The sequence below is a fragment of the Sceloporus occidentalis genome, unplaced genomic scaffold, assembly GCF_023333645.1.
Source record: "Sceloporus occidentalis isolate IW3139 unplaced genomic scaffold, rSceOcc1.0.p SCAF_240, whole genome shotgun sequence".
In the NCBI taxonomy this organism is placed as follows: Eukaryota; Metazoa; Chordata; class Lepidosauria; order Squamata; family Phrynosomatidae; genus Sceloporus; species Sceloporus occidentalis.
Genome location: NW_028317220.1, coordinates 300,644 through 327,581, shown reverse-complemented (window position 1 = coordinate 327,581; position 26,938 = coordinate 300,644).

Genomic DNA, 26,938 nt, shown 5'->3' with positions numbered 1-26,938 from the left:
GGTAAACATGCTCACTAAGTGTAAGGCACCTACCTTAAGCAGCTCCCGGCCGTCCTCTTCTCCTCCCCGGCAGAAACGCCGGCACCGCAGACTGGAGCTTGAAGCAGCCGCTCGCGCACGCGGCCGCTTCATGAATATTCATGAAGCTGACCGCCGGCTGGATTCCGCTGCGTCGCTATGGCGACGCAGGACGCGATCACGTCCCGGACGTCGGGGAACGCCCCCCCGGGCTATTTAAACCTCGAGCACAGTATCCACAGTGCTCAGTTATACTGGTTCTGTCCGTATTACGTGAGCTCCTCCCGTATCCTATATATATATATATATCTTGTTCCTGTTCTCCCGGTATCCGACCCTGGTCTGCTAAACGGCTTCCTGTGTTTCTCTGGTTTCCTGACCCTGGCTCTCCCTGCTACTACGTGTACCTCTGGCATCCTGACCTTGGCTATCCAACTCGACTACGTGTACCTCTGGCATCCTGACCTTGGCTATCCGACCCGACTACGTTTACCTCTGGCGTCCCGACCCTGGTCTGCTAAACGGTTGCCCTCTGACCACTCGTGCTTACAGTTACACCACCAAGTGCCCTGTTATCCTCACCAGGCCCCTTGCGTGTGTTCTGTTTTTGAGCAAGTGTGTTCCAGTCCTGCATATCGGATTCCTTCTGGTAAGACAAACCTTACAGAATAACTGAGCCTCGACATGGAATCCGCAGGAATTTCTGATGCTCTTGCAGCCATCGCTGGACAGATTACTGCACTTACTCGCTCCTTCCAGGACCTCCAAGCCAGCCATGCGCATATGCAGCACCAGCTTCATGAACTGCAAACTAACCCCCCTGGCCCTGGGGCACCATCTCCTGCTCCCGCTCCACTTCCACCAATGGAGGGGGCCTCTGCTGCTGCTGCTACTCCTGAACCCAAGGCTATTCTTCCCGAGCGCTTCTCAGGAGACAGAGCCAGTTATCGTACCTTCATGACGTCCTGCCAAATCCTGTTCTCTCTCCAACCCAGAACCTACGCCTCTGATCATGTGAAGGTACGAACTGTGATTTCTTTATTATCAGGGGAACCACAGATCTGGGCTCACCATCTACTGCGCACCAATAATCCAGTCCTGAACTCATGGACCGAGTTCAGTCACGCTATGGACACTTTATTTGACGATCCTTTTCGCACTACCTCTGCTCATGCTGCCATACGTGCTTTACGACAAGGGAAGAGGCCAGTAGAGGAATACGTGACCGAATTCCGAAGCTTGGCTATGGAAAGCAAGTGGAACGAACCAGCACTGTTGGATCAGTTCCGTCTGGGTTTGGCCGAAGGATTGAAGGATGAACTGGCTCGCGTGGGCATTCCTGATTCCTTAGAAGACCTCATACACCTGGTCATACAGCTTGACCGCAGATTTCGGGAAAGACGCCTGGAACGCGCAGCTTCAGCCATTCCTACCCCGAGACGCCACTTCCCTCCTACGGTTCATACTGCTCCTACGGTTCCTACTGGTCCTCCTCTCCAGTTTCCAGCGATCATGCCCCCTCCAGAAGAACCTATGCAGATTGGAGTGGCATGTGGCCCACTATCAGAAGCCGAGAAGGCCCGTCGTCGGAGGAACAATCTGTGTCTATACTGTGGTGAACCTGGACATCTGATATCTACCTGTCCGCGACGCCCTCCCAGGGGTAAGCCTGCACCTGATAAAGTTTGCCTAAGTTCCTTCCCTAAGGACGGTTCTCCTCACCTGTACATCTCCTTGTTTTTACAGTGGACCAATAATTCTACCACCGTTTCTGCTATCATCGACTCTGGAGCCAGCAGTTGCTTCATGGACCAGGACTTTGCCAAGCAACTGCATATACCAACTTCAATTAAGCCAGCTCCCATACATATACAAGTGGTCGACGGGTCCCCCCTGTCTACTGGACCCGTTACACACGAAACATCACCACTTCATGCTCTATTGGGGAATAATCATACGGAATACTTGAACTTTGACCTTATTCCGTCACCCATGTTTCCAGTAATTCTTGGCCTACCCTGGCTAAGACTCCATAATCCTACAATTGATTGGTCCAAGGGGACCCTCTCCTTCCAATCCCTGTTTTGCCGCAATCAATGCCGGACAGACCACCCTACACTTCTATTGCTTCCTGATTGTTCGCCTCCTCCTCCTGATCCACGTATTCCTAAACAATATGCAGAGTTCCGTGATGTTTTCGACAAGAAGGGAGCTGATACACTTCCTCCCCAAAGGACTTATGACTGTCCCATTGATCTCCTCCCTGGCGCTCCCATCCCATTCGGCAGGATATTTCCATTATCAGAACCTGAATTACAGCACCTGAAGGACTATATCCAAGAAAATATAGCTAAAGGGTTCATCCGACCTTCCACTTCTCCAGCAGGAGCAGGAATCTTTTTTGTAGAAAAGAAAGATGGGAGTCTGCGACCATGTGTAGACTATCGGGAACTAAATAAGATCACCATTAAAAACAGATATCCGTTACCTCTTATTCCTGAACTCCTGGATCGACTCAAAACTGCGCGGATCTTTTCCAAGATTGATCTCCGAGGGGCTTATAATTTGGTCCGCATACGTAAAGGAGACGAGTGGAAGACCGCCTTCCGAAGTCGATATGGACATTTCGAATATCTTGTCATGCCCTTTGGGCTCTGCAATGCCCCTGCTACCTTCCAACATTTTTTAAATGACGTCTTTCGGGACTATCTGGATGTCTTTATGGTGGTCTATCTGGACGATATTCTCATATTCTCGTCAAACCTATCTGATCACCGCGACCAGGTCAAAATGGTTCTCGACCGTCTACGCACACATCACCTTTATGCTAAGCTGGAAAAATGCCAATTTGAAGCTGATCAGGTGGAATTCCTGGGATTCATCATTACGCCTGGAAACCTACAGATGGATCCTAAAAAGGTGTCAGCTATCTTGGAGTGGCCAGTACCTTCTGATAAAAAAGGGGTCCAACGTTTTATTGGCTTTGCAAACTATTATCGCAAATTTATTAGAAACTTCTCTCATGTTATCGCGCCCATCACCAAGTTGACTCGTCAATACTCCCGTTTTGCCTGGACACCGGAAGCACAGAATGCGTTCGACGCTCTCAAACAACACTTCACCACTGCTCCCATCCTTATTCAACCCATGGTGGCGGAACCGTTCCATTTGGAGGTGGATGCTTCGGATCTAGCGGTAGGAGCAGTTCTGTCCCAACGATATGGGGAGAAACAAAATTTGCATCCTGTGGCCTACTACTCGCGTAAACTCACCCCGGCCGAGATGAACTATAGTGTGGGGGACAGAGAACTACTGGCCATCAAACAGGCTCTGGACACCTGGCGTCATCTGCTAGAAGGGACTCAACATCCAGTAACAGTATATACTGACCACCGGAACCTGGAGTATCTTCGCTCCGCACGGCGTCTATGCCCCAGACAGGCTCGGTGGGCTCTCTTTTTCACGAGATTTAACCTACATATCACGTATCGCCCTGGATCCCGTAATACCAAAGCAGACGCCTTGTCTCGGTTACCTACTGTATCGAGTTGTCCCGAGACTCAACCGGATACTATTCTTCCTTCCAGCCTCTTCCTCACACACCAACCATCTCTCATGGACTTCATTCGCTCCTTATCCCGCAGAGCCGTAGTTCCGAGAACTAATCCTCCGGTTCGTCGTACCCGAAACTTATTATACTACCGTGATAAGATATTTGTACCGACCCCGGCCCGTTTAAAGGTTCTACAAACATGCCATGATTCTCTCCTCTCTGGACATGGGGGCATTAAGAAGACTACAGACCTCGTTCGACGTCAATTCTGGTGGCCTTCGCTAGACCAAGATGTGACCTCGTTTGTCCGTTCATGTACTACCTGCGCTCGTACCAAGACCCTCCGTAGAAAACCAACGGGCCTTCTCCGCCCATTACCTATTCCTTCGGTTCCCTGGTCTAAAATTTCTATGGACTTTATTGTCGATCTACCACCCTCCAAGAAACACGACACAATCATGGTGGTGATCGATAGATTCACCAAAATGGCACATTTTATTCCCACAATTGGCATTCCTTCCGCTTCCACCACAGCCACCTTGTTCCTGGATACAGTGTTCCGGCTTCATGGATTACCACGCACTATCACTTCAGACCGTGGAGTGCAATTCACATCTCGTTTCTGGAAGGTGTTCTGCCGCAAGCTGCACATTCGTCCCACTTTGTCCACGGCCTTTCATCCGCAAACCAACGGTCAGACCGAACGTCTAAATTAAATATTAGAGCATTACTTAAGATGTTACACCACGCACCTTCAGAATGATTGGCTCCAATTTCTCCCTTCCGCAGAATTCACCTCCAACAATCAAACACAGCGATCTATAAAGATGTCTCCATTCTTCGCTAACTATGGTTACCATCCTATCATGATTCCAGGTCTGCCAACCGAACCTACGATTCCCGGGATCTCGGATCGAGTCACCGTGCTAACAAGACAATTTCAAGTCCTGAAGCAAAACTTAATCAAGGCCAGAAAGGCCTACAAATCATATGCAGATCGCCACCGTTCCAGTCCCCCTACTTACCATTGTGGCGACAAAGTCTGGCTGTCCACAAGTCATTTGCGCCTACAGATCCCTTCCAAGAAACTGGGACCTAAGTTCATTGGCCCATACAATATCACGAAAATCATCAACCCAGTGACAGTGCAATTGAAACTTCCCTCTACCTGTCGGATTCATCCGGTTTTCCATGTATCGCTGGTCAAACCTTGGGTGGCCAATCCTTTTCCTGACCGGGTACCTCCTCCTCCTGCACCAGTGGTCATCGACGGGATTGAAGAATACGTGGTACAAAAAGTGGTAGATTCCAGGATCCGTCGAGGGCATCTAGAATACCTTATACAATGGAAAGGATATAGCCCAGAAGAAAGGACCTGGGAACCGGCAAGTCAAGTTCATGCTCCATTATGTGTTCAAAAGTTTCATAAACTGCATCCTCTCAAGCCAGGCCATCCTCGCCCCCGGAGGTCGCGTCTTGCAGGGGGATCCTGTAAGGCACCTACCTTAAGCAGCTCCCGGCCGTCCTCTTCTCCTCCCCGGCAGAAACGCCGGCACCGCAGACTGGAGCTTGAAGCAGCCGCTCGCGCACGCGGCCGCTTCATGAATATTCATGAAGCTGACCGCCGGCTGGATTCCGCTGCGTCGCTATGGCGACGCAGGACGCGATCACGTCCCGGACGTCGGGGAACGCCCCCCGGGCTATTTAAACCTCGAGCACAGTATCCACAGTGCTCAGTTATACTGGTTCTGTCCGTATTACGTGAGTTCCTCCCGTATCCTATATATATATATATATATATATCTTGTTCCTGTTCTCCCGGTATCTGACCCTGGTCTGCTAAACGGCTTCCTGTGTTTCTCTGGTTTCCTGACCCTGGCTCTCCCTGCTACTACGTGTACCTCTGGCATCCTGACCTTGGCTATCCAACCCGACTACGTGTACCTCTGGCATCCTGACCTTGGCTATCCGACCCGACTACGTTTACCTCTGGCGTCCCGACCCTGGTCTGCTAAACGGTTGCCCTCTGACCACTCGTGCTTACAGTTACACCACCAAGTGCCCTGTTATCCTCACCAGGCCCCTTGCGTGTGTTCTGTTTTTGAGCAAGTGTGTTCCAGTCCTGCATATCGGATTCCTTCTGGTAAGACAAACCTTACACTAAGATCTTTACACGTCTAAACCCTATTTTAGGTGGTGGCTGTACGCATACTATAATGCCCTTTTAGAGTTACAACTATACCATGCATTAGCAAGCTTCTATCCTATCTATAGAATGCCTGTTCAGCAAATCCTTCATTCCATATTTTAAGGTCAAGGAAACCTTGAAGCCTATCATTGAAACATATTAATATATCTTAATAATCATTTATTTATGAACAATGATTACATATCTTTGACTATTGCCTATACCAATAATTATATATGGTCCATTTCATATTACTAAGGTTAAAAGAGATGTTAAATGTATTAGAATCTTTTACATCCGAACACCAGTTATGAAGCAAAAAGCCCTTGGTACAATATTACATATTGGGGGGAAAAAAGAGAAATATGGAAATATTTCTGCTATTATTAATAGTCATCTCATTCTCTCTTTGCAGAACAGAAGTCACCTTCAGAAGATAGATTAATAATCACCATCGTTCTTGTGTCCCTGACAGTGCTACTAACTGGAATACTGCTTTTCAGAATAATTCTTGTAAGTATTATACGTACCTTTCTTTTCCTATCATAAACCACTAAAAACATTAGAATTAGTATTCGTTTTATGTGAGAAACCCCCTTTGCTGCTAAAGAGCTTAGAGATAAGATATTTCACTACTGCTATTTTGTCACTTAATTTTTGCTATGGCCTGTAAAGGAAAATAATGGGGAAAAATGATTTAGCATTTTGTTGCATTTGTACTGTAATATCTTGGGATGTTTTGTCTGAAATTAGACATTTATGAATGGCTTGAAAAAAGTTTAGCTATGTAATGTGCAAGCTATAGGAAAACAATGAAAACCGCCATGACCTCCAAGAGGTAAAATGTGTCTACAGTTTGGTGCACAGGGTTTCCAGGTGCTATTACTATACAGAGAGCAGGGCTGATTGAGGAGACAGGGGACCATAAATGCCATCTGTGCAGAGACAGGTAAATACCTTAATTAGACCACCAGACAGGGCAGCAGATTATCCATTAGGCTGGAATATGTGTCAACGGGACCCCTGGCTCTGGTCCCTGGTACTCTAATAGTCACTGGACAAATAACAGTAGCAATCAACTGTAGCCAGGAGGTGGACACTCAGTGGGGTAACGTTATGTTACCCCACAGTACAAGTGCGGTCACTCTTATGGATTGGGAGCGGAAGAAAAGCCACAGTCTTGGGAGGAGATTTTTGTATGTGTGCGTGTTTCTGTTTATATATGTGAGCTAGCACTGATCAACCTGTGTGTTGAAGATCTATCAGGGTAATATATAATATATTTATATAAATAACTACTGTTGACCCATTGTGTTGGTTTCGATGCTAAAAAAGCCAGATCTTAAGCTTTACATTAGAATAACTTTGATACCTTATCACCATTATTTTAACAAACTACTTCTCCATTAGTTCCTGCATTAATAGAGAATGAACATGGTGAGTTATGATGTCACAGCATCAGTGGCGACTCTAGAAACAATATATAGGGGGGGCACACAAGATACCACAGTCAAACGGGGGGGCATTAATAATTTCCACCATTAAATCATACCACTGAAAAAACATATATATATATATATATTGCCAAAAGTAATGTGCTATGGAATGATACTTTTGTTATTGGACAATACAATACTTGATCATTCAACATGGGAAGCCTGAAGCCACAATTTAGTACGACTAATCCTTGAAATCCTTTAAACAACACAATACCTTAACTTTTGCACTAAATGATTTCAGGGCCTAATATTAGACCCTGCTGCCGATATATATATATATATAAATATTAGATCCTGCTGCTGATATATATATATATCTTAGCCCCTGCTGCCCATATATATTATTAGCTCCAGTTGCCGATATATATATTATAGATCAACACATTAACACACAAACCCAGCTTTGCATGTATAGATCAATTGAAATTCACTTGTGATCTCAGCACTGAAGGTATATATCAAATAAACAGAATCAGACATACAAATCCTGTATTTGCAGGTATACAATAATAATATATGAAACGTAGCATTGCAGGTATAGATCAAATAAATACATGGAAACAGCATTGCAGGTATTAATCAACTGAACAAGACATACAAACCCTGTATTTGCAGGTATACATAAATAATGTATGGAAACATAGCATAGCAGATATGGATCTACAGAATAACACAGAAACCCAGCTTTGTAGGTGCAGATCAATTGGAATTCACATAAAAACACGGCATTAAAGGTATATTTAAAACCCCCTAAATTACAGGGATAGATCACAGGTTGCACACCCCAAAGCCAGCCCTGGCGTCCACACTGCCCACATAGAACCTGGCCAGCACCCAGATAACACACATAAGATTTGCCATCTTTGTCCCATATACACCCTGCCTGTGCCATCTTGGTCCCCAAGGCTCAAACATCCTGCTAGTCCCATCTTTGTCCTTCCACAATTATACATCTATGATACACACAAACACATTAACTCATGCTCTCCCTCATTCAGACAATTCATCCACACATTAACTCATGCTCTCCCTCATTCAGACAATTCATCCATACATTAACTCATGCTCTCCCTCATTCAGACAATTCATCCACACATTAACTCATGCTCTCCCTCATTCAGACAATTCATCCACATATTAACTCATGCTCTCCCTCATTCAGACAATTCATCCATTTTGAGAAAATACGCTCCTTGGAGCTTCAAATGAGGGGCTACATGTATTTCTAGGACAAAAGTTGAGTGCACAAATAATGATGGAATATGTCGCTTTGGCTAGAAAATGTTTTTTCTAACCATAGCGACATGTTCATTTGTGTCTTGCGCACACCAGGTTTGTACTAGAAACACATACAGCCCCTCATTTGATGCGCCAAAGGGTGTAGTTTTTGTGCCATAATTTAACTTCCTACGTGAGCAGTAATGCCACGTCAAGGCTTCAACCCTAATTACTGATCATTCACACGCCTTTCATATCTCCATTCACTCTCAGAAGCACACACCGTACTTTACATACATTCACTCACAGAAGCACACACCATTCTTTCCCCTTACAATCCCAAAGAAATGATGGTAAAGGGAGAAAAAAAAAACACTTTTACAGCAAAAATAAGTTTTGCAGTAAAAATGCAAGGCGCTCCAGGGATGAGATGGTTACTCACGTACCGCACAGGCTAAATGGCTGATTTTAATAATATTTGCAGTTCATCAGGATTTCAAAAATTGCCTCCCTCTACCGTTGACTAAATTTAACCCCATGATCAAAGGGATCATGGGATTAAAAATTAGTATCGGCCATTTTTAAAAAGGGAATGTGACTTTTTATAGCTATATGATCGCTGTGGTAACATTGGCTACCACAGTGATCATTTAGCTAGAATACTTAAACTTTATTTTTTTTTTTAAAGTTAAACTACTTTATGTTTAAATACTTTCATTTTGGGGTCTCTAGGCAATTTTGATCTTTTTTTATCTGCCTTTAGAGACCCCCAAATCATTTTTTTTACTTTCTTTTATATTTTTATTTTTTTAACTTAAGATTTTTAAGCTATATACCATTGGAACGGTGAGGTAATTACCTTTCCAACGGTATATGTTGGGGGTCTGTAGCTGCTTAGATGCCTGAGATACAGGCATCTAAGCAGCATGCCCCCATACCTCTTTAACTGACAATTGTCAGTTGTTAATAAAGTTGCGCGGTGACGTCATCGCGTCATTGCGCAAGACATCACCGGGCGGATCGGGTGGACCCAGTGATGCCCTTCAGTTTGAGGGGCAGATCGCCGAGGTAGGTGGTGATGGAGGTCCAGAGACCTCCATCAAGGTAGGGTAGTGCTAGCGACGGCATGGTGCCGTCGTTAGCACCTGACTGGGACTGCTAGCGACGGCACCATGCCGTCGTTAGCAATCAAGGGGTTAAAGTCCCATTGCGGGACAGTCCTGGGTGGCTCCAAATTTGGCGGGGGGGGGCAACAGGGGGGGCAAGGAATATCCTAGGGGGGGCAATTGCCCCCTTGTAGCTACGCCACTGCACAGCATGCCACCCTGAACAGAAACAGGAAGAACAGATTAATTGCCTCCCCATGATATCACCATATGAAATGTTTGCAGAGTATTTATAATACAAAAGAAATGGTAGCAAGATGCTACAGTATTTTCAGAATACAGGGTCCCCTGATAATGATAACACTGCAGATATCCAACCATTAGGCCAAAACCCAGCCTGAGTAAAGAAAGAAACGAGGCAATTTCAGTTCATCTTCATCATGTTGTGGTTTGGCATCTGAGTGAGAATACAAGCGTCCATGTCTGGGTCCCAGCTGACAATGGCACATCTTATGTGTGAATCTCATATTACTAACAGCCAGAGGCAATCTTTTTATTGGTGTACGTCTGTCAATGTGTGTACAAAGCCACTTACTCCCCTGGTAGTGAAATGTAGAAGCCGTTTTCGTGCATAATTATTTCTTAATGCTCTGCTCTAACCAAATCGACCAATGCTCCAACAAACATCTTGTTCTATAAAAGCTTCAAATAAATTGAATTTAAATGCGCTATTTTAATTCAGAGATAATATAAAGGGGAACTTTTACCTTTGCTGCGTTTATTCTAAGTAATTTATTAAACATATCTATCTGTCATGCTCTTTGTAAGTGTAATTATTTTTCATTATTCTAGATTAAAGGTTTAGCACAGACAAGCTGATATCTGTGTCTAAATGTGACACAAATAACATTATATCATCAGCTTCTTGCCCCGAATGTATACCCCTTTTTCCGCAACCTTAGCCAGTCAACAAAAATCAGCAACTTGCCAGAAGTGATGATTTAATGGGACGAATAGTTCTGAGAATAGAACGTTAAGATTACTTTATGTTATACATGTAAAGTGGAGTTTATATTTAATATAAAAAATGTAGATCTGGAACAAATCAACCTTAATTAAATATCAAAACATGTTTAAATCAGATAAATTTGATGTCCAAAAACTCTTAGTTGTTTTTATTAATGCAAAAATAAAGCAATAATAATTAAAATAAAATAAAATGTTTGACTCAATACACAAAAACGACATAACACAAATTTAATTTTTGTGACAAAAATAAAACCGTTACTGCACCAGAATAGCATATTCTTGTCCTGATGTATATATATGAGTGAGTTCATTTAGAAAATAATCATGCCGGAATATTTTAATAGCACATAGTAAGTGATGCTGAATAAACTTATCCCCCCACCCCGTTTGTAGTAAGTGTAAAATTAATTGCATACCAACATAATAAGCTATATACTTATTTATATCCATATTTTTATGTATATAATTATTAAAGAGACCATATAATATTAAAATATTATATAATATGTGTTACATTTTTTCAACAGAATAAAATTAAAAGTGCAGAACAGACAAGCAGAAACATGCAGAATGCTGTTTATGAAGACATGACGCAGACCATCCGTCGGAACAATATGCGAAACTCCACCTATGACTTGAACATTTAACATAAGCTGCACTATTGCATGTATCTTTGGGTCAATTGTACCCAGACACAGATTTTAGGGATTTCCACAAAGTAAAAGAAAGGGTGTGTATCCATGAAAACTGGACTGGTCATGTTCTAAAAGGACTGGGTTAGGAACCACTTGGGGGAAGTGGTGTGCTGTGTTTCTCTTTAAAAAGACACTTCCTTTTCACATAAAATAACTTGTATTATGGTGTAAAACCACACAAACATACGGTATATATATATATATATATATATATATATATATATATATATATACAAGGTTTTCATGCTGTAATGTTTTTCCCACAATGGGTTCTGTGGTTCATAATTGAGATCAGAGTAAATACTTTGAATTGGAAGTTGGTTTATTTGCTGAAATATGGAACAAACTAATGTTATGGCATTACGGGGTATCCATGACCAAGAATGGATACCTGCTTGTACAGGGCAAAGGTCTCCTTCTTCCAGTGTCTGAACTCAAGTCACCATTTGATTGAGGTTCTCTGTGACCTTTGTGATATCTGTGTGATGGTTGCTGTGGACAATAACGTTTGATGAGAACAATTAAATTGATTTGATTTGAGTCTCATGATGGAAGCCACCAAAGTGGATGAGTTAAGAAAGTAAATTCAGCCAAAAATACTGCCAGTTTAACACACTATAATAAAGGGTATGCCTTTCATGTTACCAGTATAACACAAACACACCGGTGTTGTGTGGGAAATAATTAATTTCCAGACTGTAGTACATCACCATTTTATGCTCTTGTTTGGTCAACACACAAATAGACACATATCTGATGCCTGGCCCCAGTCCTCCTTGCACTCCTCCCTTCAAGAAACTCCACATGCACAGTGCGTACAAATGAACAAACTGGGAAATAAGTAAATATGAGACTTGTCTTTTTTATTCCAGGGTTATATTCCTGATTCAGGAGGCCCATGCAGCTACATGGGATTCTTGGTACTAAGATCTGCCCTGAGGTTTTCTTTTCCACAGATGAGCAATGTCACATGTTTGTTTACCTTACTCTGTGGTCTTTGGATGAATTTGTAATAAAACTGTGGCCAAAGGTTGACCACCAATATAAACCCAATATAACCCATATAGAGTAGTGTCACATTCCACCACTATACACAATGTAGTCCCTAGGGGCAGAAGACTCAAAACTATGTACAAATGTTCCACTCTTCTTAGGGTAGCTGTATATTAGCTCAATCATCCATGACAAACAACTCAACAAATTACTTCCTTTTCTGTTAAAACTAATAATAATAATAAAAAAAAGTTATTAACTTAACATGGTGGTACTTGTATTGTCTTTTTGGCTATCCATTTACTTTCTCCGTCAGGTAGTTCCATCCTTTTGTGACATAACTTTTGATGCACTTCAGAGATTCTAAATATACCTTTTCTTTTTTACATTCTCAATGTTCTAGACTCTCTTATGTCATTGATCTATTAATCATATACACCTTACATCATTGTTAGTGGAAACAATAATAAAGGGGAAGATCGTTAAGTATCTTAATGGTTTGCAAGATCAGAAACAGCATGGACTGCACGGAGATCTTGTCAAATGTAATTTTTTTTTTGAGGGGGTAACTAACTCTATACTCAGAAGCAGGTCTTGTTACTCGTATTGGGACCTATACTTTTTACTATTTTAATTAGCGAAATTACAAAAGGTCTTAATGGTAAGGTATGTATTTTTGAAGATAATACAAAGGTCTGTAGCAGGATAGACATTATTGGTGGGACCAGTCAAATGGCAAATTAGAAAAATGGTTGCCAATGTGGAGGCTACAGCTGATAAATGTAAAATAATGCACCTAGGATGTAAAACTTTTAAGGCAGAAGATAGCATTGGGGCACTGTTTTGTCAGTGACAACAGAAGAGGGGGACTTACGAGTACTTATTTCTGAGGATTTAAAGGTGATCAGAGTGAGGAGGTTCTGCCACTTTACATATCTCTGGTCAGACCTCACCTACAGTATTGTGTACAGTTCTGGAGACCCCATCCCAAAATGTATAGCCTGGATATAAAAAAATAATTAAATACTTGAAGTGATTTAACACAGTACAAGTTAATTTCACAAGAGAAATCTTAGAACAAGAAGCTGTAGTCTAAACGTGAAATGTCATAGGTTTAGATATAATTTAAGGAGAAACTAGAAGACAAATCAACAGCCTCCCATCACACGTGGTAGAAGCTAACACAGGGAGGGAATGTAAACATGCATGGATAGGCGTATGGCTATCCTGAATCTAAGGCAAGACCAAGGACTAATAAATGTCTGAGTGTCTACAACAGGAAAAATGGGCAACTAGATGGCTTCTTAATCTGCCATCAAATTCTATGCTTCTATTTTAAAATTACATATTTCCATGTTATCTTGTTTGTTAATTTAGTAAAGGCCTGCAGAACTAGTTGTACATTTTTAGATGAAAACTGATCTATAACATGATATTGTTAACCTCTTCCTTTGCTTGTGAATACATTGTATATACGCAGATAAAATCTGCTACATTGCCTTGGTTTCTTAACTTTAATCCACACAGAATAGTCATTTGTTTTTGTTTTTTTTACAGATGACCGGGGGATCCCAATCAACCCAACCGCGACAGATGTGTTCAAAGTACCCGCAGCGTGGGAAGCAAAGTCGGATGATTACAAATCACAGGGCGGCGGTGGACGTCCGCCAGCCAAGGTACAGCCGAGATATCCACCCCAAAGGAGGATTCCTCAATGTGTACCCACTGCTTAGGGGCGCGAGCCGCCCACTCCGCCACCCGACGTGCATGGGAGGCGATCCAGTACCCCTCGACATCCAGGAGGCCCAAGCCACCTCGGTCTTTAGGACGGGTCAGGTAAGAAAATCCAAGTCTGGGGGAGCGACCAGACCACACAAATTTGGTGAACACTCTACGCCACACCCTAAGATATGACCTAGGGAGATAGACCGGAAGGGACTGAATCAGATATAAAAACCTTGGGAGGATGTTAATCTTCAGGACCCCCACCCGGCCGAACCATGAAATATGCGGAAAAGACCATCGTCTAAGGTCATCTGTGACCGAGGACAACAGTGGGTCAAAATTAACCTTAACCAGGGTAGACAAGTCCACAGGTATGCGAACTTCAAGGTAGGTCAAATACTCGTCCACCCAGCGAAAGGGAAACAGTGATTGAATAGACGCCTTTAGGGACGAGGGAACGTGCAAGCCCAGGATGTTGATCTTGTACTGAGAAACCGTTTGGAACCGCTGAAGCTCGGCCGTGACGTGTGAAAGGGACGACAGCGGGTCAGAGAACAAGCAGAGCATATCGTCCGCGTAAATCGAAAGCTTATACTCGATCCCAGCCACCCTGAGACCAGTGATATCAGGGTTCGAGTGGAGAGCGTTGGCGAGGGGTTCCATCATTAAAATAAAAAATAAAGGGGACAGGGGACAACCCTGTCTTTTACCATTGGCCAGCAAGAAGCGTTCAGATAAAACTCCATTTACCTTCACACAAGCCGAGGGCAGGGTATAGAGGGCTTACACCTGCTGTATGAAGCGGGAACCGAGCTCCAATCGCTCCAGGACGTGGAACAGGAAGGCCCACGAGACCCTATCGAAGGCCTTCTCCGCGTCAAAGGAAACTAGAAGAAAGGGAATCTGCCTATGTTGAGCCTGTGCCAATAAGTCTAGAACCTTAATCGTGTTGTCCCTGGCTTCCCTCCCAGGGACAAATCCCACCTGATCACTATGAACCTGGTCTGGGATAAGTGGCGAGAGCCTGAGAGCCAAAACTTTCGCAAGTATCTTAAGATCAGTATTGATCAATGAAATAGGGCGATAGCTGCCACATAGTTCCGCGTCTTTGCCAGGCTTCGGTATTACAGTAATATGCGCCACATTAGAGTGGGGATCAAGAGAGCCTCCCGCAGCGAGCAAATTAAAAAGAGTGACCATATGTGGACCTAGTTCTGAGAAGAACTTTCTATAGTATATGGGGGTCAACCTGTCCGGGCCCGGGCTTTTACCCTGAGGGGAGGATTTAATAGCCCTCTCTACCTCCTCCAAAGTGATAGGGGAGTTTAAGACCTCCCTATCCGCGCTCGGAATATGTTTAGACAGATATTCATCCATAGAATAGTCATTTCTATGCCTCTTTTATCATACTTTATGCATCAGTCAAGTTTAATACAAAGTATTATTATTATTATATTTTCTTTACAGAGCACCACCAATGTATGCAGCACTCCTTGTAATACATTGAAATCCATTTCAAATGGATGATGCATTTTTAAAAGTTAAAGAAAAAAGCTGCATACAAATCTATTAGTTGTGCGTAGGAATTATCATTTCTTACAGTATGTGTGTAGCTTGGGAGAGCGCCCTTTTTCTGTGTGTTTGCTGGTTAAGTTTGAGCTCCTTTTTCATTCTTAACCACAAACTTGAGGTAGAAGCAAGATGTTAAGCTCTTTGTGTTTGCTCTGTTTTTTCTCACTTACGGCAGGAACCTGTTTTCAAGGTATGTACAATGCTTTGATCTATGCTCTCATATTTACTATTTTTTTCTTATATAAAAGAAGTAGAATGATCTGTAAAGTTGTTAACAGAACAGCGGCCAACTGTTTCTTATAAAAAAGTTAAAGTTTCAAAAGGACAGAAAAAGGCATATATATATTTATATATATATATATATATATATACACACACACATATATATATATAATATCAACTCACACACAACTGCTAGTAATAGTGTATTCTTCTAAAAATGTGCTAAAAGAAGTTAGGTCAGCTATGTCAAATGTCATGGTGCCATTTTATAATAGGTCAAAATGGTATTTATACATTGTGTTTGGAAATTTTCTAGCAACTGTATAGAACAAATGTTAACCTTTACTGATTGCCTTCCGAAACAAAGTATAAACATCACTGTATGTATTCTATGACTGCGTGCCCAACATGCTCTACGTGTAATACTTGAATACACTTGAATTTTGTGTTAGAATGGAGAGGATTATCAGTGCAATGTAACCTCATCCGACCAGGTCCCTAGTTTCCATTTTTTTCTCTAAGTCAAAATTGTTGTGTGATGCATTACTTGTCATGTACAATTCTATGGAATACGATGGTGCTACATAAATCAATAAATAATAATAATGTATGTGTGTGGACTGTGGTGTCAAAGACCTTGGAGACTCTCACACATCAGGAATGCTTTGAATAAGTAATTACAGAAAAAGTATGAAGCTTTGGTTAATGGAACTGAGTGGGGCATGCTAGAAAATACATAATTTAAGGTCAAACATAGGTAGGAGTGGGTAGGACTTACTGGTTAAGGTGATATAATCTGTTTAATTGATTAAGTTTAAATAGGGCATAATGTAAATAGCATGAATTACGGTATTATTTTCAATAGCATTTAGATTTTGTTATTATTCTTACATACCGTTTCGAGAGAAGATAATTAGTCGTTGTGTTACCACTGAGCTTCTGTATTCTGAATAATGCCCCCAAATATATTTACTTTGCGGTTCTTCACGAGGGGTATCCAGCCAGTTAAATCTTTATACAGCATATACACCATGTTCAACATGGCCATTACATCAGATAGTGGTGACTTTTAGCAAGGTTACATCAGGCCAGAGGCGTATCTAGGGTATGGCATCTATGGCTCGTGCCATAGGCGCCATTTGAAGGGGCGCCAGTGAGCGGCTTTGAAACGCCGTGTTTTGGATGGGGAGGAGCGGTTGCTAGGCGCCCCTCATTCTCCTCCACGAGGCCTCTGCCTCGGTGCCAGCATTTCATGCTGAGCGCCGTAATATGACGTTGCATTTCGGCGCTCAGCAGTGAAGCAGCGGGCACCAGCGAGCGGCAACTGCTCGGCGCCCCTTGTTCTCCCCCGCATCAAAAAAAAAAAAAGACAGTATTTAAAAGCCGCTCGCCGGTGCCCGCTGCTTCAATGCTGAGCGCCAAAATGCGACGTCATATTACAGCACTCAGCAGTGAAGCAGCGGGCACTGCAGCAGTGCAGGAAGACAGAAGCCTTGTGCTCCCGTCGCTGGACATCAAGGTGAGAGAACTACAAAGGGGGAGAGGGGTTAGAAAGTGATAAGGGAAGGAGAGGGGTTAGAAAGTGATAAGGGAATGAGAGGGGGTAGATATAAGTCTGAGTGTGAATTAATGTGAATGAGGGAGAGCATGAGTTAATATGTGAATGTATTGTCTGAATGAGGGAGAGCATGAGTTGTCTGAGGGAGAGCATGAGTTGTCTGAGGGAGAGCATGAGTTGTCTGAGGGAGAGCATGAGTTAATATGTGGATGAGTTGTCTGAATGAGGGAGAGCATGAGTTGTCTGAATGAGGGAGAGTATGAGTTAATATGTGGATGAGTTGTCTGAATGAGTGAGAGCATGAGTTAATATGTGGATGAACTGTCTGAATGAGGGAGAGCATGAGTTAATATGGGGATGAGTTGTCTGAATGAGGGAGAGCATGAGTTAATATGTGGATGAATTGTCTGAATGAGGGAGAGCATGAGTTGTCTGAATGAGGGAGAACATGAGTTAATGTGTGGATGAATTGTCTGAATGAGGGAGAGCATGAGTTAATGTGTGGATGAGTTGTCTGAATGAGGGAGAGCATGAGTTAATGTGTGGATGAGTTGTCAGAATTAAAGTGTGAATTAGTGAGTGACTGTAAAAGTGTTTGTGTGTATCATAGATGGATAATTGTGGAAGAGCAAAGATGGCACAAGCAGGAGATTTGAGCCTTGGGGACCAAGATGGCACAGGCAGGGTGTATATGGAACAAAGATGGCACAGGCCGGACTGTTTGGGGACAAAGTTGACTTGTGCTGGGCTATTTGGGGACAAAGATGGCAAATCTTATGTGTTTTAGCTGTGTGCTGGTCAGGTTCTATGTGGGCAGTGTGGACGCCAGGGCTGACTTTGGGGTGTGCAACCTGTGATCTATGCCTGTAATTTAGGGGTTGTTAAATATACCTTCAATTTAGTGTTTTTATGTGAATTCCAATTGATCTGTACCTGCAAAGCTGGGTTTTTGTGTTATTCTGTAGATCCATATCTGCTATTCTATGTTTCCATACATTATTTATGTATACCTGCAAATACAGGGTTAATATGTCTTATTCAGTTGATTAATACCTGCAATGCTGTTTCCATGTATTTATTTGATCTATACCTGCGATGCTACGTTGCAAATACAGGATTTGTATGTCTGATTCTGTTTATTTGATATATACCTTCAGTGCTGAGATCACAAGTGAATTTCAATTGATCTGGGTTTGTGTGTTGATCTATACCTGCTATCGGCAGCAGGGACTAATATTTATATATATATGGACAGCAGGGGCTAGTAAATGGGTTTTAGATATTTGGACAGGGGCGCAATTTCAGTGCTTGCCATAGGCGCTATTTTCAGTAGATACGCCTCTGCATCAGGCTGACAACCTGGTTATTTTTTGGAGCAATAACAGTAACAAGTGCAGGTAATCCTATGTAAAGTGAAAATAACAAAATACTTTAAAATGGGACCACAACTTTATTACAGATACTCCAATCAAGTACCATCTCTGTAATGTAGTGTACACAGGCACATAAATATAAGTTGTCTAATAACCCTTAAAAGTGCCAAAATGTGAACAAAGTAAGGTTCAGTCTAAAAACATTACACTGTAAACATGCAAAGCATGTGGAAATGCTAGGCCTAAGTCCCTAAGTATCCTATGGCATTGCTTGCTAGTAATGAGACATTTGCGTCAGTTTGCACCTATAAAATAGCAAAGGCTCTGTTAGGGTATTACTATTCAAATCTATAGGCTTGTTGATCGCATTACATTTCTACAGAATCGTAATCCTGAGTTAATATATTTATACATTTACATTTATTTAATGCCGATGACACTTAGATCTACCTAGCCTCTCTTGCTCCCTTTCTATGAGATTGTGTAACTAGCTGCCTCGCCTTTGTATGTAACTGAATGTCTGCACGTTTCCTAAAACACAGTCTCTACAAAACGCAACTTCTTATTTTCCCTCCCTCCAATGCTGACGTCCCTCGACAGTTTTTCTCAATGGTGCAATCCCCCCCCCATCCTCTTATGTTCCCTGCCTTGGTGTAACCATCACTCTGACCTCTCATTCACCCTTCATATCCATTCTGTCTCAAAAAACTGCCGCCTCCATCTTAAAAACATTGCCCACATTCCTCCCTTCTAAACACAATATGACACTAAGGCTCTTGTCCATGCCCTCATTATCTTCCGTCTTGACTATTGTAACTCTGTCTTAGCTGGTCTCCCTCATACCCGCCTCACCTGTCTCACCATGAAGGCTGCTACCAGACTTATCTTCCTCTCACTTCGCTTTGCTAACACCTCTCCCATCTGTCAGTCTTTTCACTGGCTTCCTGTGTGCTTTAGGATTCATTTGAAAATCCCGATTCTTACTTTCAAGTGGTTGACCTATTACATCTCCTCACTCATCTCTAAATACTAATCTCCTATTCAGTCTATCCGCTTATCCAATGATCTCCATTTGTCCTCTCCATTGGGTATGTATGTTTGCATGCATGTGGGCATTAATGTGTAAGTAATCATTAATGTCCATGGATAAGTGCATGTGAGCATGAATGTCTAAGTATGAGTGTGTGTGTGTGTGTATGAGCATGAATGTCTATGTATAAGTGTGTTTGAGCATTTACATGTATGTATAAGTGTGTGAGCATGAACGTGTATGTATAAGTGTGTGTGATTATGAATGTCTATATATAAGTCTTTGTGCGTTGGGATTTGATGCCATATTTTAGCGCTCAGCACTGAAGCCATGCCCACTGCCAGACCAGAAGGCTGTTTCTTAAAGAAGATAGAAAAGTAAGCAAAAGAAGAGGAGTATGCGAAACAGACTAAGACAGAAGAGGAGCCATAAGTGCCTGGCTCAGCATAAAGTGATGGCAGCTAAGTGTACAGTGTACCTTAACTCTTATCACTATATACTAAGCCAGACATTGATTGTGGTACCATCATCAGTGTCTGGGTCAGTAAATAGTGATGGCAGTTATGCTTTATCACCATCAATGCCTGGCACAGTATATAGTGATTGCAGTTATGCTGTACCACCGTCAATCTATGGCTCAGTATATAGCGATGGCAGTTATGCTGTATCACCGTCAATGCCTGGCAAAGTATATATTGATGGCAGTTTTGCTGTACTACCTTCAATGTCTAGCTCAGTATATAGTAATGGCAGTTATTCTGTACCACAGTCAACAACTTGGTCAGTATATAGTGATAGTAGTTATGCTGTACCACTGTCAATGTCTGGCTCAGTATATTGTGGTGGCTTTTATGCTCTAGCAGCGCCAATGTCTGGCTCAGTATATAGTGATTGCAGTTACGCTCTAGCACCATCAATGTCTGGCTCAGTATATAGTGATTCCAGTTATGCTGTACTACCATCAATATCTGGCTCAGTATATAGTGATGGCAGTTATGCTCTAGCACCATCAATGTCTGGCTCAGTATATAGTGATTACAGTTATGCTGTACTACCGTCGATGTCTGGCTCAGTATATAGTGATGGCAGTTAAGCTTTACCACTGTAAATGTCTGGATCAGTATATAGCGATGTCAGTTATGTCACAGTAAGTACTGTATTATTATAATACGACCCCCGAAAATTTGAATATTAATTTAGAAAAAAAATGAAAAAGCCCTTAATAAAAGACTACCCTATAGTAAAACATTTTATTACTAAATATTAATTCACATGCAAACTATTTTTTCATATTTAGTAAAAACTATGCATTTCTTGTTTTTATTTCCTTTTATTTGCCAACCTGCCCCCCAGTTATGCACATGTGCCCCACGGCTTGCAACTCTGCCCCATAGTTATGCCATGTATAATGACACTATATGACACTCTGCCTTCCTGATATGTCTTATACTCCCCTATCTGTCACTCTGCCCCCCATATATGCCTTATATCCTCCTATATGCCACTTTGCCCCCTCTGATATGCCTTATACCCCTGATATGACACTCTCCCTCCCTGATATGACACTCTGCCCCCTCTGATATGCCTTATATACCTGATATGATGCTCTGCATCCCTGATATGACACTCTGCCCCCTCTGATATGTCTTATACCCCTGATATGCCATTCTGCCCCCCTGATTTGATTTGATACCCCTATTTACCACTCGGCCCACCAGATATGCGTTATACCCCTTTTACCAATCTGCCCCTCTGATATGACTTATACCCCCCACAACTTACCGATGCATCCCTAGACTTTTCCCCCATGCTCCGGACTCCTTGATGTCAAGTGGGGGCAGCCAGTGGACGTCTACACGATGTGTGCAGAAAACCTCTGCTGCTACCCGGGACTTCCATTGGGGCTTCCATGACTGAGCACCAGAAGGTCACATCACGCCGATGCTCATAGAAGCTCCAGCGGAAGTATTGTGTAGCAGCGGAGGTTGTCTGCGCACACCGTTCACCGGCTGCCAGAGAAGAGGATCCAGGTCCCCTGCAGCACTGCGGAGGATCCTCCTCTCTGGCAGCCGGTAAACATCTCCGCGATGCGCGTAGACAACCTCCGCTACCGCAGGGATTCTATGGTGGAGCACCAAAAGGTCAAGTCACGCCGGTGCTCCATCATAGAAGCCCCGGCAGAAGTGCCAGCAGCAACAGAGGTTGTCTGCATGTCCACCGGCGCCCAGATAGGAGGATCCCCCACAGCGCTGCAGGGGACCTGGATGTTAGTCTTGTAGACCTTGTCCTTGTCTTATAATCGAGCAAATACAGTATATTTTTCAGATTGAGTTTCTGTATTTATTTTGTATTAATTATTTTTCAAATGCTGGGAGGGGCATCACCACAGGGAGCTCAGGAGTTTTTGTTGCCTGTGGCCCTGGATGGTCTCAGTCCGCCCCTGTGTGGGATACTACCTAACTCCCTCTAGATTGTAAGCTCATTTAAGCAGGGCCCTCCTCACCTGTTGTTTATGTAAGTCAAATTGTTATGTTTTATATTACTTGTTATGTCCTGTTTACCCATTGTACAGCACTACAGAATATGATGGTGCCATATAAAACGATAAATATCAATTATACTTTTTATTTTTTGGTTTTTTTTGTAAATTCGTTTTTATTAAGTTTTGAAAAAAGAGAAACAGAAATATAAGGGAGTCCAGAAGTAGGACAAGACGGTACAAATAACAAAAAATTACCCGGCGCAGCGGGTCACGAACCATCAAAATTACAAAGCACAGAAGCACAGGGTAAGCTCCCCGCAAGGAGAGCCAACAGCACCCAAAACAGGACCTCCCAAGAAGGAGAAAGACAAGAGGAAAAGGAGAGAAAGAAGAGGAGGGAGAAGGAGAAAAGAAAAAAGAGAAGGAAAAGGGAAAATGAAAGCCGAGAAGAGAAAGGAAGACAGAGGACCATGAAAAGGAGCATCAGAAGAAAAGAGGGAAAGGCCCGACAAGACGGGGAGTGGAAGAGGAACCAAAGGCAACAAACAAGAACAGGACGAACAGAAGTGACAAGGGACCAAAAACAATGACCCACACACAAACAATGACAAAAAAAAAAAATAAAAAAAAATAAATACAAATAAAAGGGGGGGGGAGTGAAGAGGGGGGGAAGGGGGAGAAAGGGGCAGACACAAAAAAGAGCCTCACACAAAAGGGTAGGCACGAAAAAGAGCCTCACACTTGGAGCAAGGAACTCGAGGAAGCCTTCCCCAGAAAGGACAGCCAATGAAACCAAGTCTGGGAATAACTCACGGAACGATCCTCCGAATGCGTTGCCAATTCCTCAAGCGAACGGATTTTCTCAACCTGAGCAATCCATTCACCAACAGAGGGTGGTGTGGCAGATTTCCAATGGAGAGGGATAAGCGACTTCGCCGCCGTAAGTAAATGGCGAACCAGCGATTTTTTATAGCTAGAGATAGGTTGAGAAGTATGGTGGAGCAAATATGGGCCAGGTAAGAATGGAGGTGGGTTATCTGTAAGGCGCGTGATGATCCCGTGCAGCTGTGACCAAAACGGGACGATAATGGGACAATCCCACCAGAGATGAAGCAGCGTACCAGGGGCCGTCCCGCACCTCCAGCACACATCCGACACATCCGGGAAAGCCTTATGAAGGAGAACTGGAGTCATATATACCATTGAGTAAGCAATTTATATGAGGTTTCTTGAGCTTTGGTAGCACGCGAGCTTTTGTGCGTGAGAACAAAGATCTTGTCCCACTCAGCTTGAGTCCAAGAGGTGTTCAACTCTCGCTCCCAGAACCCCTGGAATCGCAAAGGTGCATTCCCTTGTTTCTGGATCAGCAACAGGTACAAAATGGAGATGCCGTGGGCAGGAAGGACAGCGCCGCTACACAGGCGTTCAAAGTCAGTAAGATCTCTCGCGAGAGCATGTTTCCGACGAATGCTCCGCCAAAAACTGGAAAGCTGCAGGTAGTGGAAGCGATCCACAGCCAACGGGGTGCGGTCCCCGAGAATGGATTCCAGAGACTTGAGTTGGGTTCCAGATAAAAAGTGAGATAGAGGAGTAGAGTCAGCAGAGGAAGACCCCAGGAAGGAGCCCCCCCCTGTCCGGGAGGGAAATCCGGGTTGCGTCGAATGGGTGTCTTAGGAGACGGATAGGTAGTAAGATCTCAGGACCGGTGAAGGGAATGGATAGTCCAAAGCGTAGCAGCAATCAGAGGGTGAGCCCGAGCAACTGTTCTGGCATATTGTAGTGGCAGCCAGGGAAGACGGCACACTTGTTGGCCTACTAAACAGGTCTCAATGTCCACCCATAATTTATGCGGGGGTCGGTGCGACCACTCGAGGATTCGCAGCAAGTGACAGGCATGGTAGTACCTGCATGGACAAGGCAGACCAGCGCCTCCAGCCGACTTGGGGAGAATCAAAGTCGAGAACTTCGTCCTAGGGCGTCTGTTGGACCAGACAAACTGTAAAAACATGGATTTCAGTGAGGCGAAGAAGGCCAGTGGGAGCCGAATCGGAATGGTCTGAAAGAGGTAAAGTATCCTAGGCAGCACATTCATCTTCAACGCATTGATTCTACCAAACCAAGATAGGTACTGTGGCAACCAGCGACGGAGATCCGCCCGTAACGTGGACAGAAGCGGGAGAAAGTTGGCAGAGTACAGGAGGGACAGATCCCTGGTGAGCCAAATGCCTAAATACTTGAGTCTATCGACACACCACTTGAAAGGAAAACTTGATTCCAGCTGTACGGCCTGCGACCGTGGTAAAGTCAAGTTCATAATCTCCGATTTGGAGGCGTTGATTTTAAAATTCGAAAGCTCGCCATAAATTTGAAATTCTCGAAGGATATTCGGGAGAGACACAGTCGGGTTAGAAATAATAAACAAAAGGTCATCAGCGTAGCCAAGCACTTTATGATGAGTGTTGCCAATTTCCAAACCCATAATATCCGGATGATGTCGGATAGCCTCCAAGAACGGTTCAAGCGCTAGTATGAAAAGCAGGGGAGACAGCGGACAACCCTGTCTGGTGCCGTTAGAGATGGGGAAGGACTCCGTCAGGACACCGTTGATCCTAAGCCTGGCAGAAGGACGAGTGTACAGGGACCGCACCCAGTGACGCATATTAGGGCCGAAGTTCAGGTGATCTAGAACTGCAAACAGAAAGTTCCAGTCCAATCTGTCAAATGCCTTTTCAGCGTCGGTTGACAAAACGACAGCCTTCCTCCCCATAGTAGACGCAGCGTGAATGAGATTGAGAGCGCGGAAGGTGCTGTCCCTGGACTCCCTCCCCATCACAAAACCGGTCTGGTCCGGGTGAATACTTTTATTTATATATAAACAGGGCTTGGCTTGTATGATAATATGAAAGCCTTTGCATTACATCTAAATTAGAATCTCTTCTTTCCAAATACTATTTATACTATGCCAGATTTAATTGATACAACTCAAGAAAGGTTTTATTATTGTCTTTTATGTCATGCGTAACTAATGCTCTTATTTTTTTTTAGAGAAATACAAAGGTGGGATAAACCAATATCCAAAGCGCATATTAGTCCAGCCTGGAAGATCAGCCACTATTTTCTGCAATGCCACAACAAAAGATCCCATAACGGGGGTGCATCTAAAGAAACGCTTCACAAAAATAATGTATATAAACAAAAACAACGTAAACTTTTTTGGAAATCATCTTAATCTGTCTGGATCAGTTGGTGATTTCAGTGTAACACTGCATAATCTGACGGAGGACGACACTGATATCTACTACTGTGATGGCGAAACAGTACCTGAAGAAGACATCTGTGGAGAAGGGACTATTCTTTTTGTGGCTCCAAAAACCGGTTAGTACAGATCAGTCTATAACAATGCAAGTCAACAGGAGTTTACGGTTTGATACACATTCCAGATGTAAAAACACTGGTGGGATTTTACCATTTCAAAGTATTTTTAGACAGCTCAAAATCATAATTTGGGTGGAATATATTTGAAAATGGATAGAGTGAAGAGCACCCTAAATTTACAGCTCTCACGGTTACATGCCTGGTTTGCCTTATGGTAGAGTTAGCCATAATTCATAGTTAAGTTGGTGAGTATGTTTTGGATTTTTTCTTTTTTAATGAACACAGAAGAGAAAAAAATGACAGTTTCATTACAGATTCAGTCTGACATTTTTTTTTTTTAGGTAAATGTCAGGATGGCATAATGCAATATCCAAAAACCATTTTAGTTCAATCTGGGAAATTGGCTACGTTGCGGTGCTCTATAACATCACAGGAGAAAATAACACGGGTCCATCTCCTAAAACGCCACTCTTCTATAATGAATATAGATAACTTTAACAAGGTTGAAATACGATCAGACTTCCAAACCAACCTTTTTCTGTCCGGGACATATTTGGATTTCAATGTCACACTGAACAATCTGACTTTAAATGATACTGACCTTTACTCTTGCAAAGGAGAAATCAAGGAGAAAGAAGACATATGTAGTGAAGGAACAATGATTACCGTTATTGCCAATAATGGTCAGTAGATATTACTTTATATTACAATCACTGTGTAATGCCAAACTGGGTACTCTTGCATGTCCTATATGCACTGGCATAACTACAGGGGTGGCAGCGAAGGGGCCCCATGCCTCTACGGGGCCAGGTGTGACCCCTGAGACGCCTTGTACCTGTCTCCGCTTACTGAAAAAATTGCATTTTTTATGCTAAAAAAGATCAACTCATGGGCATTCCTTACTTATAAGCCACCTAAGGGAATCCTATTATATAGATTGTAAGAATATACCACTTATATATGAGTATATAGTTGCCCTGTTCGCTGTGGGTATTTCTATGTAATTTTCCATTTAAACTATTGGTTCACATATATTTTAGTTATTTAATTTTTTTTTTTCGCAGACACATTTTTGTTTGGTATTTTATTGTTTTTACTTTTGGGACAATTGGGGAGTTTTTCCATTGTGTTTCTTTCAGCACTATTACACTATATGGGGTTGGTTTACATTGGCTATAACATTTTGTGCTTCACATGTTGTGTTTTTTGGATGTGTAATTGTGTGTGTGTGAGCATGGATGTGTACATGTGAGTGTGTGAGCATGGATGTGTATTTGTGTGTGTGAGAGCATGGATGTGCAA